At 38.0% G+C, this 15,998-nt stretch overlaps 1 non-coding gene across 1 annotated transcript; it reads right to left on the reverse strand.

Annotated features, from left to right (window-relative positions):
- Positions 1–15,436: 15,436 nt before the first annotated feature.
- LOC112804181 (small nucleolar RNA R71) lies at positions 15,437–15,544 on the reverse strand. Its single transcript, XR_003202802.1, has one exon. It is a non-coding gene; the product is annotated as a small nucleolar RNA R71 (small nucleolar RNA).
- Positions 15,545–15,998: the final 454 nt, after the last annotated feature.

The raw sequence follows: 15,998 nt of genomic DNA on the forward strand, positions 1-15,998 counted from the left end.
GTAAATCTCAATTAAGCAGATTAAATGGTAATGGGTTTCGAAAATTAATAATAAATAGAAAATAAAAAGGGATAGAAATACTTATGTAAATCAATAGTGGGAATTTCAAATAGGCGTGTGGAGATGCTAGAATCCTTTCGAATCTCTACTTTCCTATTGCTTTCATCCAATCCTTCTTACTCCTTTCCATGGCAAGCTGTATGTAGGGCATCACCATCATCAATGGCTACTTTTAATCCTCTCGGGAAAATGGTCCTATGCGCTGTCACTGCACGGCTAATCGTCTGGAGGCATCACCCTTGTTGATAGCTACATCCCATCCTCTCAGTGAAAATGGTCCAAATGCTCTGTCACAGCACGGCGAATCATCTGTCGGTTCTCAATTAGGTTGGAGTAGAATCCATTGATTCTTTTGCGTTTGTCATCACGCCCAGCCTTCAGGAGTTTGAAGCTCGTCACAGTCATTCAATACCGGAGTCTTACTCGGAATACCACAGACAAGGTTAGACTTTCCAGATTCCCAGAATCCTACTCGGAATACCACAAACAAGGTTAGACTTTCTGGATCCCCATGAATGCCGCCATCTATCTAGCTTATACCACGAAGATTCTGTTGGGGAATCTAAGAGATATGCGCCCGGCCTAGAGTAGAACGAAAGTGGTTGTCAATCACGCGCGTTCATAGGTGAGAATGATGATGAGTGTCACGGATCATCACATTCATCAAAGTGTTGTGCAAAGTATATCTTGGAATAAGAATAAAAGAGAATTGAATAGAAAGTAATAATAATTGTACTGAAACTTGAGGTACAGCAGAGCTCCACACCCTTAATCTATGGTGTGCAGAAACTCCATTGTTGAAAATACATAAGTGAAAGGTTCAGGCATGGCCGAATGGCCAGCCCCCAAAACGTGATCAATAGTCTCCTAAGATGAAGAATAAAACAAAACTGAGACCAAAGATGAAACGTGGTCAAAAGACGACTAATACAATAGTTAAATGTTCTATTTATACTAAGCTAGCTACTAGGGTTTACATGAGTAAGTAATTGATGCATAAATCCACTTCTGGGGCCCACTTGGTGTATGTTTGGGCTGAGCTTGATCTATCCACGAGCTGAGGCTTTTCTTGGAGTTGAACGCCAAGTTATAACGTGTTTTGGGCGTTCAACTCCGGATCATGATGTGTTTCTGGCGTTTAACTCCAGACAGCAGCATGTACTTCGCGTTCAACGCCAAGTTACGTCGTCAATTTCCGAATAAAGTATGGACTATTATATAATTCTGGAAAGCTCTTGATGTCTACTTTCCAACGCCATTGAGAGCGCACCAATTGGAGTTCTGTAGCTCCAGAAAATCCATTTCGAGTGCAGGGACGTCAGATTCCAACAGCATCAGCAGTCCCTTTTGTCAGCCTTTTTTTTTCTCTTCTTTTTTTTTTGGGGTTTCTCTGAATTGTTTGATTTTTAGATTCTCTTGACTTCCTCTTCAACAACTTGGTGATTGAAATTGTGATCAACAATAATGGCTCTTTGGCATGTGCATAAAAACATTAACTCAGCACTTTCTTTCCACAATCTCGTTCAACTAACCAGCAAGTGTACTGGGTCATCCAAGTAATAAACCTTACGTGAGTAAGGGTTGATCCCACAGAGATTGTTGGTATGAAGCAAGCTATGGTCACCTTGTAAATCTGAATTAAGCAGATTAAATGGTTATGGGTTTTGAAAATTAATAATAAATAGAAAATAAAAAGGGATAGAAATACTTATGTAAATCAATAGTGGGAATTTCAGATAGGCATGTGGAGATGCTAGAATCCTTTCAAATCTCTACTTTCCTATTGCTTTCATCCAATCCTTCTTACTCCTTTCCATGGCAAGCTGTATGTAGGGCATCACTATCATGAATGGCTACTTTTAATCCTCTCGGGAAAATGGTCCTAATATATATAAAGAAATATATATATATATATATATATATATATATATATATATATATATATATATATATATATATAAAGAAAAAGAAAAAGCAAGCAGAAAAAGCCAATAGCCCTTTAAACCAAAAGGCAAGGGTAAAAAGGATCCAAGGCTTTGAGCATTAATGGATAGGAGGGCCCAACGGAATGAAATCCTGGCCTAAGCGGCTAAATCAAACTGTCCCTAACCATGTGCTTGTGGCATGAAGGTCCAAGTGAAAAGCTTGAGACTGAGTGGTTAAAGTCGTGATCCAAAACAAGAAGAGTGTGCTTAAGAACTATGGACACCTCTAACTGGGGACTTTAGCAAATCTGAGTCACAATCTGAAAATGTTCACCCAGTTATGTGTCTGTGGCATTTATGTATCCGATGGTAATACTGGAAAACAAAGTGCTTAGGGCCACGGCCAAGACTCATAAAGTAACTGTGTTCAAGAATCAACATACTAAACTAGGAGAATCAATAACACTATCTGAATTCTGAATTCTTATAGATGCCAATCATTCTGGATTTCAAAGGATAAAGTGAGATACCAAAACTATTCGGAGGCAAAAAGCTACAAGCCCCGCTCATCTAATTTGAAATTGAGCTTCATTAAAGACTCTGAGATTTTATTGTACCATAATCTTCTTTTCATCCTATTTTATTTGTCTAGTTGCTTGGGGACAAGCAACAGTTTAATTTTGGTGTTGTGATGAGCGGATATTTTATACGCTTTTTGGTGGTATTTTCATATAGTTTTTAGCATGTTTTATTCACTTTTTATTATGTTTTTATTAGTTTTTATGCAAAAATCACATTTCTAGACTCTACTATGAGTTTGTGTGTTTTTTTGTGATTTCAGGTATTTTCTGGCTGAAATTGAGGGACCTGAGCAAAAATCTGATTTAGAGGCTAAAAAAGGACTGCAGATGCTGTTGTATTCTAACCTCTCTGCACTCGAAATGGATATTCTAGAGCTACTAAAGCCTAATTGGCGTGCTCTCAAATGCGTTGGAAAGTAGACATCTAGGGCTTTCCAGCAATATATAATAGTTCATACTTTGCTCTAGTTTTGACGACGTAAACTGGCACTTAAACGCCAACTTCCTGCCCTATTCTGGCGTTAAACACCAGAACTGAGTTACAAGCTGGAGTCAAACGCCCAAACTAGCACCAAAGCTGGCGTTTAACTCTAAGAAAAGTCTCTACACATGAAAACTTCAATGTTCAGCCCAAACACACACCAAGTGGGTCCTGAAGGTGGATTTCTGCACTATCTATCTTAGTTTACTCATTTTCTGTAAACCTAGGTTACTAGTTTAGTATAAAAACTACTTTTAGAGATTCATTTTGTACCTCATGACATTTTACATCTGAATTTGTATCTTCTACGGCATGAGTCTCTAAACCCTATAGTTGGGGGTGAGGAGCTCTGCTGTGTCTCGATGGATTAATGCAATTACTACTGTTTCTCCTTTAATCACGCTTGTTTCTATTCTAAGATATTCATTCGCACTTTAACATGATGAATGTGATGATCCGTGACACTCATCACCATTTTTAACCTATGAACACGTGCCTGACAACCACTTTCATTTTACCTTAGATTGAATGTATATCTCTTGGGTTCCTGGTTCACAAGTTTGACTGACTCTCCTGACAACAGAGCGTTCAAATCCGTGAGATCCGAGTCTTCGTGGTATAAGCTAGAATCAATTGGTAGTATTCCTGAGATCCGGGAAATCTAAACCATGTCTGTGGTATTCTGAGTAGGATCCGGGAAGGGATGACTGTGACAAGCTTCAAACTCATGAAAGCTAGGCGCAGTGACAGTGTGCAAAAGGATCGATGGATCCTATTCCAGCATTAGTGAGAACCGACAGATGATTAACCATATACATGGATCCTTTTCACTGAGAGGATGGCTGGTAGTCATTTACAACAGTGATCCACCAACATACAGCTTGCCATGGAAGGAGACCTGTGTTCGGGAAGATGAAGACGGTAGGAAAGCAGAAATTCAGAAGACAGAGCATCTCCAAAACCTCAACCTGTTCTCCATTACTGCATAACAAATATCATTTAATCTATGTTCTTTTACTTATTCCAATTAAAAATAAAAACCATTATTGATATCCTTACTAAGAGCTACAAGATAACCATAGCTTGCTTCAAGCCAACAATCTCTGTAGGATCGACCCTTACTCACGTAAGGTATTACTTGGACGACCCAGTGCACTTGCTGGTTAGTGGCACCGGAGTTGTGAAAAGTGCGAATCACAATTCCGTGCACCAAGTTTTTGGCACCGTTGCCAGGGATTGTTCGAGTTTGGACAACTAACGGTTCATCTTGTTGCTTAGATTAGGATGAATTTACCTTTTTGGTTGGTTTAGAGTCACTAAATTTGAGTCTTTTATTTTCTTTTAAAAAATCTTTCAAAATTTTATTTTTCTTTATTAATCTTTGATTTTTCTTTGAGTCTTTTAATATTGTTTTTTGGTAAAATTTTAAAATTCTTGTTTTGTTTTTCTAGATTAATTTCGAAAATTTTTTAAAAACCAATAACCTTATAATTTAGTCTTCTGTTTGAGTTTAGTTTCATGTTTTAAGTTTGGTGTCAATTGCATGTTTTTATTTTTCTTTCAATTTTACAAATTACATGTTCTTAGTTCTTTCTTGATCTTCAAGTTGTTCTCGCTTATTTTCCTTGTTTGATCTTTAGTTTTTCTTATTTTGTGTCTTTCCTTGTTTTTGTTGTGTATTTTTGAATTATTAGTGTCCAAAATATAAAAATTATTAAGTTTGGTGTCCTTTGTGTTATTATTTTCTTAAAATTTTTTCAAATTTTGTTCTTGGTGTTCATCTTGACATTCAAAGTTTTCTTGTTTGTTTTCTTTGTTCTGATCTAAAAATTTTAAGTTTGGTGTCATTTTATTGTTTTTCTCTTTCCTCATTAAATTCAAAAATATCTTTTCTCTTTATTTTAACTAAATTTTCGAATTTTCCCTTTTAAAATTCAGATTTTTATATTAAAACCTTTTATTTTATCTTATCTTAGTTTTGAAATTTCAAAATTCAAATCTTTTTCAAAAATCATATCTTTTTTGAAATCTTATCTTATCTATTCGAATCTCAATTTTCAAAAATCATATTTTTTTCAAATCTTTTCTTTCATTTATTTTCTTACTAGTATCCTTAATTTTAAGACATATCTTTTTCAAAACTTCCTAACCACCTTCTCTCTCATCATTTTTCGAAAATCCTAACCCAAAAAAATTTCAAATCTTTTTAATTAATTAATTAAGTTAGTTTTCTAATTTCGTTTATTTCCCTTCTTTTTATTTTATTTTATTTTATTTTATTTTATTTATTATTTTTGAAACTTGTATCCTTTTATTTATTTACTTTATTTTCAATTTCATTAAATTCAAAAAAAATAGGAATAAAATATTTATTTACAATCCACATCATCTTCCTTTCTCCATCATAGACCTAAGTGGAAATGAACAGTCCAGAAGGACTCTGGGGTCATATGCTAACCCCACTACTGCTGCATATGGGAATAGTATCTATATACCCCCCATAAGAGCCAGTAACTTTGAGCTAAACACTCAGCTCATTATCATGGTGCAGAAAAATTGCTAGTATTCCGGTCTTCCACAGGAAGAACCTACTGAGTTTCTGGCACAATTCTTACAAATTGCTGACACAGTACGTGACAAGGAAGTGGATCAGGATGTCTACAGATTATTACTATTTCCATTTGCTGTAAAAGATCAAGCTAAGAGGTGGTTAAATAACCAACCTACAGCAAGCATAAGAACATGGAAACAGTTATCAGACAAATTCCTCAATTAATATTTCCCTCCAAAAAGGATGACACAGCTAAGGCTGGACATCCAAGGCTTTAAACAAGGGGATAATGAATCTCTTTATGATGCTTGGGAGAGGTACAGAAAAATGCTAAGGAAATGCCCCTCTGAAATATTTTCAGAGTGGGTGCAGTTAGACATCTTCTACTACGGGCTTACATAAAAAGCTCAGATATCTCTATACCACTCAGCTGGTGGATCTATACACATGAGCAAGACAATTGAAGAGGCTCAAGAGCTTATAGATACGGTTGCTAGAAATCAGCATCTGTACTCAAATAGTGAGTCCTCCATAAAAGAAGAAGCTAAGGCAGTATCAACTGACTTTAGTCCTCAGGAAGAAGTTGCTGAACGTAATCAGCAACTATCTTCTATAACAAAACAGTTAGTAGAATTTAAGGAGATGCTACAAGAAACCAAATATGCTAATAAGGATATGGAATCATAATTGAATCAGACAAAATAGCAGTTATCAAAACAGATAACAGAAGAGTGACAAGCAATTCAATTAAGTAGTGGAAAAACATTAAATACCTCAACTCAAAGCAGCAGAAAGCCAAGAACAGAACAACTAACAGAGGATGAGCAAAATGCCACCCAAAATTCCTCTGAGGATAGTAAGACCCCAAGGAGGAATGATTATGGCGTTCAAACGCCAGAAAAGGGTGAAAAACTGGCGTTAAACGCCCAGTGAATGCCTAGTTCTGGCGTTCAAACGCCAGAAAAGGGTGAAAAACTAGCATTAAACGCCTAGTCCATGTCCAGTTCTGGCGTTCAAATGCCAGAAAGGGGTGGGAATCTGGCGTTAAACACCCATCCATTCCCCAATCCTGGCATTCAAACGATAATGAAGGATCAGACACCTACAAGTGCTGATAGTAACCCCTCTAAGAAGGCTTCTCTAACCACCTCTGTAGAAAATAAACCTGCAGCAACTAAGGTTGAAGAATACAAAGCTAAGATGCCTTATCCTCAGAAACTCTGCCAAGTGGAACAGGATAAACAATTTGCCCCCTTTATAGACTATCTCAGGACTCTTGAAATCAAGATTCTGTTTACAGAGGCAATTGCGCAGATACCTTCTTATGCTAAGTTCATGAAAGAGATCTTAAGTCATAAGCAGGATTAGAGAGAAACTGAAAAAGTTTTACTCACTGAAGAATGCAGTGCAGTCATTTTAAAGAGCTTACCAGAGAAGCTTAAGGATCCTGGGAGCTTTATGATACCATGCACATTAGAGGGTACTTGTACCAAGATAGCTCTATGTGATCTGGGGCAAGTATTAACCTAATCCCTACATCAACTATCAGAAGGCTTGGCTTGACTGAAGAGGTCTGTCTTCAACTTGCTGATGGCTCCATTAAATATCCATCAGGCATTATTGAGGACATGATTGTCACAGTTGGTCCATTTGCCTTTCCCACAGACTTTGTAGTGCTGGAGATGGAGGAGCACAAGAGTGCAACTCTCATTCTAGGAAGACCTTTCCTAGCAACTACACGAACTCTCATTGATGTCCAAAAAGGGGAAGTGACCCTGAGAGTCAATGAGGATGCATTTAGGCTGAATGCTATTAAAGCAATGAAGCATCCGGACACATCAAAAGACTACATGAGTGTTGATATTATTGACTCCCTGGTAGAGGAAATCAATATGGCTGAGAGTCTCGAATCAGAGCTAGAGGACATCTTTAAAAATGTTCAGCCTGATCTGGAGGAACCAGAGGAAATAAAATAATTGCTAAAAACTCCTCAGGAAGAGGAGAAACCTCCTAAAACTGAGCTCAAACCACTGCCACCATCCTTGAAATGTGCATTTTTGGGAGAAGGTGACACTTTTCCTATAATCATAAGCTCTGCTTTAGAGGCACAGGAAGAGAAAGCACTAATTCAGGTGTTAAGGACACACAAGACAGCTCTTGGGTGGTCCATAATTGATCTTAAGAGCATTAGCCCAGCCAGATGCATGCACAAGATCCTATTGAAGGATAATGCTAAGCCAGTAGTTCAACCACAGAGGCGGCTTAATCCAGCCATGAAGGAGGTGGTGCAGAAAGACGTCACTAAATTACTGGAGGCTGGGATTATTTATCCCATTTTTATAGTCCCTGGGTGAGCCCTGTCCAAGTTGTACCCAAAAAGGGAGGCATGATAGTGGTTCATAATGAAAAGAATGAACTGGTTCCTACAAGAACAGTTACAGGGTGGCGTATGTGTATTGACTACAGAAGGCTCAATATAGCCACCAGAAAAGATCATTTTCCTTTACCGTTCATAGACCAGATGCTAGAAAGACTAGCCGGTCAAGACTATTACTGCTTTTTGGATGGCTATTCAGGCTATAACCAAATTGCAGTAGATCCTTAGGATCAAGAGAAAATAGCATTCACATGTCCATCTGGAGTATTTGCCTACAGAAGGATGCCATTTGGTTTATATAATGCACCTGCAACTTTTCAGAGATGCATGCTCTCTATCTTCTCTGATATGGTGGAAATATTTTTGGAAGTCTTCATGGATGACTTCTTAATATTTGGAGACTCATTCAGCTCCTGTATTGATCATCTAACACTTGTTCTGAAAAGATGCCAAGAGACTAACCTGGTTTTAAAATGGGAAAAATGTCACTTTATGGTGACTGAATGAATTTTCCTTGGGCATAAATTTCGAACAAGGGAATAGAGGTAGATCAAGCTAAGGTAGAGGTAATTGAAAAATTACCACCACCCACCAATGTTAAGGCAATCAAAAACTTTCTAGGACATGTAGGATTCTACAGGAGGTTTATAAAGGATTTTTCAAAAATAGCAAAACTTCTGAGTAATCTACTAGCTGCTGATACACCATTTGTCTTTGACACAGAGTGTTTGCAAGCCTTTGAGACTTTAAAGGCTAAGTTGGTCGCAGCACCTGTCATATCTGCACTAGACTGGACATTACCATTCGAATTAATGTGTGATTCCAGTGACCATGCTATTGGTGCAGTATTAGGACAGAGGCATAACAAGCTTCTACACGTCATTTACTATGCCAGCCGTGTTCTAAATGACGCACAAAAAAATTACACAACCACAGAAAAAGAGCTACTTGCAGTGGTTTATGCCATTGACAAGTTTAGATCCTATCTAGTAGGATCAAAAGTGATTGTGTATACTGACCATACTGCTCTTAAATATCTACTCACAAAGCATGATTCAAAACCTACGCTCATAAGATGGGTGTTGCTTCTACAAGAGTTTGATATAGAAATAAGAGACAGAAAAGGGACAAAGAACCAAGTAGCAGATCACTTGTCCCGAATAAAACCAGTAGAAACCTTCCTGGATGAGCAACTCTTTGCCATTTAGGAAATACCGTTGTTTGCAGACATTGCAAACTATAAAGCGGTAAGATTTATATCCAAAGAGTACAGCAGGCAGCAAACAAAAAAATTAGTTACTGATGCAAAGTACTACTTGTGGATGAACCATATCTCTTTAAGAGATGTGCAGATAGAATGATCCGTAGGTGTGTGCCCAGAGAAGAGGCACAGAAGATCCTATGGCATTGCCATGGATCACAATATGGAGGACATTTTGGAAGTGAGCGAATGTCCACAAGAGTCCTCCAATATGGCTTCTACTGGCCTACCATCTATAGAGACTCCCGAGAGTTTGTACGTAACTGTGACAGTTGTCAAAGAGCTGGCAATCTGCCTCACAGTTATGCCATGCCTCAACAAGGGATCTTAGAGATTGAGTTGTTTGATGTATGGGGTATTGACTTCATGGGGCCTTTCCCACCATCATACTCAAACACTTATATCCTGGTGGCAATAGATTATGTATCTAAATGGGTGGAGGCAATTGCAACACCCATTAATGATACTAAGACAGTGATGAAGTTCCTTCAGAAGTATATCTTCAGCAGGTTCGGTATCCTGGGGATATTGATCAGTGATGGGGCCACTCATTTCTGTAATAAACAGCTTGACTCTGCTCTGGTCCGATATGGGATTAACCACAAAGTGGCAACTCCATATCATCCCCAGACAAATGGGCAGGCTGAAGTCTCAAATAGAGAACTTAAAAGAATCCTGGAACGGACTGTGAGTAACCGCAGAAGGGATTGGGCAAGAAATCTGGATGATGCTCTGTGTGCATACAGAATGGCATGCAAGACTCCCATAAGGACCTCTCCATACCAACTTGTGTATGGGAAAGCATGCCATTTGCCAGTGGAATTGGAACACAAGTCCTACTGGGCAACCAGATTCCTAAATCTTGATGCCAAGTTAGCTGGAGAGAAAAGATTGCTCTAGTTGAATGAGTTAGAGGAATTCAGACTCAATGCTTTTGAAAATGCAAAAATTTACAAGGAAAAGCAAAAAGGTGGCATGACAAGAAACTATCATCTAGAGTCTTTGAGCCAGGACAGAAGGTTCTGCTGTTCAACTCTAGGCTCAGATTGTTCTCCGGGAAACTGAAATCCAAGTGGAAGGGACCATATGTGATTACAAGTGTGTCACCATATGGCTATGTAGAGCTTTAAGATATTGATTCTAAAAAGAGGTTCATTGTTAATGGACAGAGAGTCAAGCATTATCTTGAAGGCAATGTTGAGCAAGAATGCTCAAAACTGAGACTAGATTAAAGCTCAGTAGGGTCTAGCTAAAGACAATAAAATAGCGCTTGCTGGGAGGCAACCCAGACATGAGTTTTTTTATTTGTAATTTTAATTTTATTTTAAATAATAAATTTCAGTGAATAATCCAGAGAAATGAAGGTTCAGAAAATGAAGCAGAGGATTCACAGAGAAAAGGACATCACTGGCATAAAAATGCCAGTAAAGGGTAATTTGGGCATTAAACGCCAGAATGAGTACCATTATGGGCGTTCAACGCCAGAATTGCAGCATCCTGTGTGTTTAGAAAAACCCGCAGTGATAAAGGATTTCTGGCGTTTAACGCCAGCCAGGGTACCTGGCTGGGCGTTAAACGCCCAAAAGAAGCAGCAAAAGGGCATTAAATGCCAGAATGGATGCCATTCTGCGCGTTTAACGCCAGGAAAGTGGAGGGGAGGAAGTTTTATTTTCAACTCAATTTTTTTTCAAGTTTTCATGTTTCCATCCATAATTTTTTGCATAAACATGTTACGAATTCTCGTCTTTCAATTTCAATTTCAAAAAAATATATATATTTTCTTAATCCTAAAAATCTTTTTCTAATCTTCTTCAACTTGTTTTCCAATCTTTTTCAAAACTCATCTATCTTTTTAATATCTTTTCAATTCTTTTTCAACTCATCATACTATCTTTTCAAGTTTAGATTTATCTTTTTCAAATCTCTCTCCTATCTTTTCAATTTTAAAATTGCATTTTTTTCATATCATATTTATCTTTTACAAATCATATCTTCTATCATATCTTTTTCAAAATTTTCGAACCCATCCCCTCCCTTTTAAACTCACATTCGGCCTCCCCCTCTCCTCCACAACTTGAAGTTGACTCTCCTTCTATTCCTCTCCTTTCCTTTCTTTTGCTTGAGGACAAGCAAAACCTCTAAGTTTGGTGTGTTTTTTGTGATCACTGAGCTAAGATTCACTATGATCATGGCTCCTAATGGAAAACAAACCACTTCAAGAGGCAAGAAAGAGAATACTCCAAAATCACTTTGGAATCAAGAGAGGTTCTTAACCAAAGAACATGCAGACCATTACCACAAAATAATGGGTCTAAGGTCAGTGATCCCGGAAGTTAAATTCAATCTGAAAGAAGATGAATATCCAGAGATCCAATAGCAGATTCGAAACAGGGGCTGTGAAATTCTAGCTAATTGATGAGCGGATAATTTATACACTTTTTGGCATTGTTTTTAGTATGTTTTTGGTAGTTTTAGTTGAGTTCTTAGTATATTTTTATTAGTTTTTAGCTAAAATTCACTTTCCTGGACTTTACTATGAGTTTGTGTGTTTTTCTGTGATTTCAGGTATTTTCTGGCTGAAATTGAGGGACCTGAGCAAAAATCTGATTCAGAGACTGAAAAGGACTGCAGATGCTGTTGGATTCTGACCTCCCTGCACTCAAAGTGGATTTTCTGGAGCTACAGAAGCCCAATTGGCGCGCTCTTAACGGCGTTGGAAAGTAGACATCCTGGGCTTTCCAGCAATATATGATAGTCCATACTTTGCCCAAGATTTGATGGCCCAAACCGGCGTTCAAAGTCACCTACAGAATTTCCAGCGTTAAACGCCGGAACTGGCACCTAAATGGGAGTTGAACGCCCAAACTGGCATAAAAGCTGGCGTTTAACTCCAAGAAGAGTCTCTACACGAAATTGCTTCATTGCTCAGCCCAAGCACACACCAAGTGGGCCCGAAAGTGGATTTTTATGTCATTTACTCATCTCTGTACACCCTAGGCTACTAGTTCTCTATATATAGGACCTTTTACTATTGTATTTTCATCTTGGTTCTTCTGGTTCCCTCTCTGGGACCGAAACCAATGATCACTTTTGTTCTTATGTATTTTCAACGGTGGAGTTTCTACACACCATAGATTAAGGTGTGGAGCTCTGCTGTACCTCGAGTATTAATGCAATTACTATTGTTCTTCCATTCAATTCCGCTTGTTCTTTATCCAAGATATCACTTGTTCTTCAACTTGATGAATGTGATGATTCGTGACACTCATCATCATTCTCACCTATGAACAAGGTGACTGACAACCACTCTTGTTCTACAAGCAACCAAGGCTCTAGTGAATATCTCTTGGATTCTTGATTGCACGATGCATGGTTGATCGCCTGACAACCGAGTGCTCGTCTGACAAACGAGCCAACCATTCCGTGAGATCAGAATCTTCGTGGTATAGGCGAGAACTGATGGCAGCATTCAAGAGAATCCGGAAGGTCTAACCTTGTCTGTGGTATTCTGAGTAGGATTCAATGACTGAATGACTGTGACGTGCTTCAAACTCCTGAGGGCGGGGCGTTAGTGACAGACGCAAAAGAATCACTGGATTCTATTCCGGCCTGATTGAGAACCGACAGATGAATTCCGCTATGCTGTGACAGAGCATATGCAATCGCTTTCACTGAGAGGATGGGAGGTAGCCACTGACAACGGTGAAACCCTTGCTTAAGCTTGCCATGGAAAGGAGTAAGAAGGATTGGATGAAGACAGTAGGAAAGCAGAGAGACGGAAGGGAAGGCATCTTCATGCGCTTATCTGAAGTTCCTACCAATGAATTACATAAGTATCTCTATCTTTATCTTTTATGTTATTTTCGTTCATCACCATATCCATTTGAGTCTGCCTGACTAAGATTTACAAGGTGACCATAGCTTGCTTCATACCAACAATCTCCGTGGGATCGACCCTTGCTCGCGTAAGGTTTATTACTTGGACGACCCAGTGCACTTGCTGGTTAGTTGTGCGAAGTTGTGTAATGCCATGGTATTGAACACCAAGTTTTTGGGGTTCATGACCGGGGATTATGAGAGTTGTGAAAAGTATTGTTCACAATTTCGCGCACCAAGTTTTTGGCGCCGTTGCCGGGGATTGTTTAGTTTGGACAACTGACGGTTCATCTTGTTGCTTAGATTAGGTATTTTTTCTTCAGAGTTCTTAAGAATGAATTCTAGTGTTTCAAGGTGATGTTCTTATCATCACCAAAGCTGATTGATCTTCATCAATTTAGCTCTTGAATGCAATGTCCTGCTGAAGCTTGGCCGGCCATGTCTAATTTCCTTAGACTAAAGCTTTAGACTAACATTGCATGATTCCTGGAATTCTCATTAAGAATTTTGATACCTTTTTCCACTTAATTTTCGAAAAAGCACAAAAAAAAAAATTTACAAAATCATAAAATCCAAAAATATGTCTTGTTTGAGTCTAGAGTCTCATCTTAAGTTTAGTATCAATTGCATGTTTCTATTCTTATTGCATTCATTCATGTGTTTTAAGAATCTTCAAGTAATTCTTGATAATATTCGTGCTCTGATCTTTAAATTCAATTGACTTGAGTGTTTTTGTGTGTCTCATATGCATTTTCATTCTGTTAGTGTCAGTAGTATACAAACTGCTAAGTTTGGTGTCTTGCATGCATTGTTATTTGATTTTAGTTGCATTTTGATTATTCCTTATTATTAAAAATCCAAAAATATTTTTAATTTGTGTCTTTTCAAGTCAATAATACAGAGAATTGAAGATTCAGAACATACTGCAGAGGAATCACACAGAAAAAGCTGGGCATTCAAAAATGCCCAGTGAAGAAGACAGACTGGCGTTTAAACGCCAGCCAGGGTGCCTGGCTGGGCGTTTAACGCCCAAAAGGGTAGTAGTTTGGGCGTTAAACGCCAGAATGTGCACCATTCTGCGCGTTTAACGCCAGGATGGCACAAGGGGGAAGATTTTGTTTTCAAATCAATTTTTTTCAAGTTTTCAAAAGTTTTTCAAAATCAAATCTTTTTCAAATCATATCTTTTCAATCAAATGTTTTCAAAATCAATTTCTTTCCTTTTTCAAAGATACTTGCTATCAATTAATGATTTGATTCAACAAATCAAGTATGTTGCCTTTTCTGTTGAGAAAGGTTTAATGTTTGGATCATATCTTTTTCTTGATAGCCAAGTTATTTTCAAAATCAAATCTTTTAAAATTGTTTTCAAATCATATCTTTTCAATCATATCTTTTTAAAACCATAACTTTTCAATCAAATCTTTTTAATCACATCTTTTTCAAAATAGTTTTCAATCAAATCTTTTTTACTTCTAATTTCAAAATCTTTTTCAAAAATCACTTGATTTCTTTCCCACTCTTATTTTCGAAAATCAATTAATGTTTTTCAAAATGTTTTCAAAATTCTTTTACTTAATTTTCGAAAATTACCTTCCCTCCTCTCACATCCTTCTATTTATGGACTAACACTATTCCTTAATGCAAAATTCGAACTCCTTCTTCTTTGATAAGTTCGAATTTTCTACTTCTGTCTTCTACTTTTCTTTCCTCTGACACCTCAAGGAATCTCTATACTGTGACATAGAGGATTCCACATTTTCTTGTTCTCTTCTCTTTCATATGAGCAGGAACAAAGACAAAGGCATTCTTGTTGAAGCTGACCCTGAACCTGAAAGGACCTTGAAGCGAAAGCTAAGAGAAGCTAAGGCACAACTCTCTGTAGAGGACCTAACAGAAATCTTTAAACAAGAAGAACCCATGGCAGCCGAAAACAACAACAATGCCAACAATGCAAGGAAGGTGCTGGGTGACTTTACTGCACCTACTCCCAACTTTTATGGGAGAAGCATCTCTATCCCTGCCATTGGAGCAAACAACTTTGAGCTTAAGCCTCAATTAGTTTCTCTAATGCAACAGAATTGCAAGTTCCATGGACTTCCATTGGAAGATCCTCATCAGTTTTTAACTGAATTCTTGCAAATCTGTGACACTGTCAAGACTAATGGGGTTGACCCTGAGGTCTACAGACTTATGCTATTCCCTTTTGCTGTAAAAGACAGAGCTAAAATATGGTTGGATTCTCAACCTAAAGAAAGCCTGGACTCTTGGGAAAAGCTAGTCAATGCCTTCTTGGCAAAGTTCTTTCCACCTCAAAGATTGAGTAAGCTTAGAGTGGAAGTCCAAACCTTTAGACAGAAGGATGGAGAATCCCTCTATGAAGCTTGGGAAAGATACAAACAATTAATCAGAAAGTGTCCCTCAGACATGCTTTCTGAATGGAGCATCATAGGTATTTTCTATGATGGTCTCTCTGAACTATCCAAAATGTCTTTGGATAGCTCTTCTGGAGGATCTCTTCATCTGAAGAAGACGCCTACTGAGGCTCAAGAACTGATTGAAATGGTTGCAAATAACCAATTCATGTACACTTCTGAAAGAAATCCCGTGAACAATGGGACTGGTCAGAAGAAAGGAGTTCTTGAGATTGACACTCTGAATGCCATATTGGCTCAGAACAAAATATTGACTCAACAAGTCAATATGATTTCTCAAAGTCTGTCTGGAATGCAAAACGCACCAAGCAGTACTAAGAAAGCTTCATCTGAGGAAGAAGCTTATGATCCTGAGAACCCTTCAATGGAAGAGGTGAATTACATGGGAGAACCCTATGGAAACACCTATAATCCTTCATGGAGGAATCATCCAAGTCTTTCATGGAAGGATC

The sequence above is a fragment of the Arachis hypogaea genome, chromosome 5, assembly GCF_003086295.3.
Source record: "Arachis hypogaea cultivar Tifrunner chromosome 5, arahy.Tifrunner.gnm2.J5K5, whole genome shotgun sequence".
Taxonomy (NCBI): Eukaryota; Viridiplantae; Streptophyta; class Magnoliopsida; order Fabales; family Fabaceae; genus Arachis; species Arachis hypogaea.